Raw genomic sequence first — 4,733 nt, forward strand, 5'->3', positions numbered from 1 at the left:
ACAGTTTATGGCTACTAAAATCCTACTGTGTAAAGAAAAAAAAAGCACTAAAGAGGAATTGACACATCAAGTAATTTAAGCAGAAGGAATTTTTCTGCTACCTTCTTTTAAAATACAAAATAATTTTAATAACATGTATTAAAAGAGGTGTTGAAGATATTCAGTCATGCATAAATGAATATGAAACTAAAACTGTGCACATGCCTCCCTTATGTCCTTTAGTGTTTACAGTTTACTAAAAGACCTTCTTTCCCCAAGCAAATGTAATTTCATTTACATAATTTTGGTATGTTTTATTAAAAAGACAATCAGACTTCCTATATCACTTTTCTATTACTATGAAGAGAGTTAGGTTTACCTTTGCTCAACACATACTTGTATATAATTTTTAAGTCTTAATTTACTAAATTAGATTAACTACAATACTATTGTATATCATAACACAGTCCTGCATCAGTACATGATGGGGACATGTGCTGAGAAATGTGTCACAGAGTAGTCCATCATTGTGCAGACATCACAGAGTGCATTTACACAAATGGATGATATCGGACAACTGTTTGATGTGACCACTTGATAAAATCAAGAGACCTGGTAAGCAGGAGCTGTATGAGGCTGCTGCCGACTTAACAGGTCATACCGTAAACTTTTAAAAATCAAACAAAATGAGCACACACTAAAATAATAATAATAAAAAGTATAGTATAGTAATTCTATAATCCAGTAACACAGTGATTATCATTCTTAAGCATTATGCTCTCTATATACTTGTATGTGCCACATTTTTATAGACTGTCAGAGCAGTAGCTTTGTTTACACCAGCAATACCACTGACATGTGAGTAATGCACTGCAGTACTCCAGCTACCACATTGTTAGGTGATAGGAATTTTTCAGCTCCCTTATAATCTTTTGGAACCATGATAATGTACATGGTCCATTACTGCCAGAAACATCTTTTGCAGGGCATGATTGTCCCACGATGTAGACACTATCAGTGCAGCTTAAATGCAACCTGTTCAAAAAGGATATAAGTGATCCACAATACTCTCAGGAGCTACAAAATTAATCATAAGCTTATCTAATCACCACTTTTCAGTCTTTTGTGAATTAAACATGGATTTTTGCTGTCATTTAGGAAAGTGAGAGAAGAGAAAGTTGTGTCCAGGGAGGTAGATTAGTGCCACACTATGGCAACTCTTGAATACCAAAAGAAAGAGAGTCCATATCCCACAGCAAGGCAGAAGGGAAGCTTTCAGGCTGTATGGACAAAGGAAGAATTGGTCCTCATAAAGGGATCCTTCAGAGGTGGGGACTGAAGGAAGGGCTTGGAGGGAGCAAGGCAGGGTGAGGGGGTGGTTTATAAAAAGAGAATAGGACATTGCTTTTAAATATAGTATCAGAAGATGAGATAATGAACAATCAAGAATGGGTGGCGGTCAGCGCCGCCATCTTGTGGGAGCCAAACCAACATTTGGCTCGGAGCAGCCGCTGCTGAGGTCTCTGGCCAGTGTCGCTTCCAACCACCCACAAGGATGGGGAATATCTTTGCAAACCTCTTCAAGGGCCTTTTCGGCAAAAAAAGAAATGTGCATCCTCATGGTGGGCCTGGATGCTGCAGGGAAGAAGACGATTCGGTACAAACTGAAGCTGGGTGAAACTGTGACCACCATTCCCACCATAGGTTTTAATGTGGAGACCGTTGAGTACAAGAACATCAGCTGTGTGGGACGTGGGTGGCCAAGACAAGATCCAACCACTATGGCGCCACTACTTCCAGAAAACCCAAGGCTTGATTTTTGTGGTGGTCAGCAATGACAGAGAGCATGTGAATGAGGCCCGGGAGGAGCTCATGAGGATGCTGGCTGAGGATGAGCTGCGGAACACTGTCCTCCTGGTGTATGCCAACAAGCAGGACATCCCAAACACCATGAATGCTGCTAAATCACAGACAAGCTGGGGCTGCACTCCCTATGTCACAGGAACTGGTACATTCAGGCCACCTGTGCCACCAGCAGTTTTGGGCTCTATGAAGGACTGGACTGGAAGTCCAGTCAGCTCCTGAACCAGAAGTAAACCAGAATCCCCCACCCCCTCACTTCCTCCTCTCCGCCCTCGCTTTCCTCTCATGTGGCAAACGTGCGACTCTGTGGTCCTGAGTGTCAGAAGCTGTCTCCATGAGTTGGTCAGTGTGCATCGCACTGTGCTGTACAAGTGCAGACGCAGCCTGCAGCCAGGTTTTTATTTAATGTAAATAGTTTCTGTTTCCACTGAGGCAGTTTCTGGTACTCCTATGCAATATTACTCAGCTTTTTTTATAGTAAAAAGAGAATCAACTCACTGTCAGTACTGAGGAGGGATTTAGGAACGTGGGCACCTGGGCTCCAGGAGCTCCTGGGCTGTAGATTGGTGTTGGGATCCATTTGGTGGTTGGTTTTTAACCCAAACTCAGTGCATTTTTTAAAATAGTTAAAAATACAAGATAAGGAGAACATTTGAACACACAGAAGGGAGACTATGCCTAGTGGACAGCCTGAATGCTGGTCCATTGGATCAGCTGTTCCCCTGTGGGAACACATGACCGTGACACAAACCGCCATCCACTGCATGGTCCCAGTAGAGACCCCGTGACTCACCTGTCTTTGGGTCACTTGCATTCCATAGCATTGTGCTTGTACTTGTGCTTACACAGTCACCTGGGGGCGGGCTGGGAGAGCCATTGCAGGGGACACGGCCCAAACGCGCCCTTTGTTGGCGTGTAGCCAGAGCAGTAGCCCATGTTTCCAGCACCCACTCACTCTTGCATCTGCTCAGCCCACTGGTAGGAGGTCTGGATCTCACCAGAGTGAGTGCGTGCAAGCTGGGAGGGTTGGTCCAATCCAGACCCACAGGTCCCGGAGCACCCCCATCTCCATGTGTGAAGTAGCTTCCTCCCTCAGCCTGCAAGGGTCCAATTTACCATCAAAAAAGATGACCTCTACTTTTTTCTTTTGTATTTTGATAAACACTGAAGAAGCTGGAGCTGTTAAATTTATCTTGGGGAAACCTCAGAACTGGTTTATTTGGTGTCGTGGAACCTCTTAATGCTTTCAATACCCGATTAGTAATCAACTGTTTTGTATACTTTTTTCAGTTTTCATTTTGACAAGCACCATAATTATAGTTATTAGAATAAACTCTCTTAACTGTTAAAAAAAAAGAAGGGTGGCAACAGAGACTCTTTCATTTGGAATTCAATTCTGTGAAGCTTCTGCAGTTCCAAGTTGGGTTAGTTCCTGGAGCACAACTGCATTTTTGTGTTACCTTTTTTCCTAAACAGCCAAAAATTATATCAAAGTGGTGTTAACCACTCTTCCTCCTGAGGGAGGATGCAGGCCAGCCTGCTTTCTGCCTCCTCTGTGGATGGGCTCATCACCTGGGCCCTGCACAGCTTGTCCAGGTCCCTGAGTCCCTGGTCCTTCCCCCAACCTATCAGAGTGGTGAGCCAGGCTCTCCTGCTCAGGAAAGCCTGCCTTCCCCACTCCAGGTCTCTGCTGGGAAGACATGTGGACCAGGACCTGAGAAACCACCCAACAGGGCCCCTCAATCCTAACTACAGTTGCAGAAGCCTTGACCTGAGGCTTGTTAGTGGCACTGGGGTTTGACAACATTACCCAGCAGAAATGATCATGTAGCTGTGGCAGAAGGATTATAAGTTTACAATCAGTCTGAGCAATTTAACAAGACTGTCTTAAAATAAAAAGGGCTGGGGATGTAGCTCAGTGGTGAAGCACTAGAGTCCTAGCACTAGGGCTGGATCCTCAGTGACTTCCACCCTCAATACTGGAATTTAAAAATAAATAAATAATAAAAGGAAAAGAAAAAAAAAGATATAGATTATTTAGTGAGTCCATGAAGTGGCCTCACTTAGCCCTGAGTGAAGCTCACAACCATAAACCCCTCAGGGAAAGTCGGACAGAAAATGTAAGTGTACAACATGAAAACAAGCACAGATGGGGAAGAGAAGGGTTTCAGGGTTGGGTAACTGAGCATCTTCAGTGCCCTTGAAATCTTAATGGCAACATGTTCTGTCTCCAGCAGAATCTGGAGGAACTAAGCTGTCTCTCAATGGGGAGCAGAGCTGTCTGGAGGAAGCATGTTCAGTTAAGCCAGTCTACTAGTTCTCTGTAAAAGTGATATTAACCACATGCAGCCCCCAAAGCCTTCTTTGCACATGATAGTTGGCCAAAGCAAAGATGCTTTTCATTCAGCAATGACTGGAATCTATATTTTTGTTTCCAGTTGAAAAACATGAAAAAGGCAAATAAAAAATATAGATTACTAAAATATACACAGTGTACTTTTTGCAACAGATTTGCTACTAAAACTATGATTTTAAAAATAAATAATGGCAATGATGTGGTAGACAAGTAAACTCCAGGCCCTTATCTCTCACAGAAACATTGAACAACTAGAATCACTAAAATAACTTTATAGGAGAGCAATGGAAATTTTAAAAGAAGCTGAATTTAAAATGGTAAGAATTTTTTTCACATTTTTACTTGCCCCTGCCCTACCTTGCAGTTTAGGGGATATAGCAGCTCGATCCTCAGTTACTTCCACAACCCAGAGACAGCAGAGAATGATTTGCAACTCTGCCTGAGCAATTGATTCCTGAAGCACCAAACTTAAGAGCTCAAAGAGGCAGAAGTGGCTCAGAACAGGAGAAACCATTGGAAGTAATAGGTACAATTC

At 43.1% G+C, this 4,733-nt stretch overlaps 1 pseudogene; it reads left to right on the top strand.

Moving 5' to 3' along the window:
• The first annotated feature begins 1,534 nt into the window (after window positions 1–1,534).
• On the top strand, window positions 1,535–2,075 carry LOC144251693 (ADP-ribosylation factor 1 pseudogene; annotated as a pseudogene).
• Window positions 2,076–4,733: the final 2,658 nt, after the last annotated feature.

Source organism: Urocitellus parryii, unplaced genomic scaffold (assembly GCF_045843805.1).
Source record: "Urocitellus parryii isolate mUroPar1 unplaced genomic scaffold, mUroPar1.hap1 Scaffold_146, whole genome shotgun sequence".
NCBI classification, from domain to species: domain Eukaryota; kingdom Metazoa; phylum Chordata; class Mammalia; order Rodentia; family Sciuridae; genus Urocitellus; species Urocitellus parryii.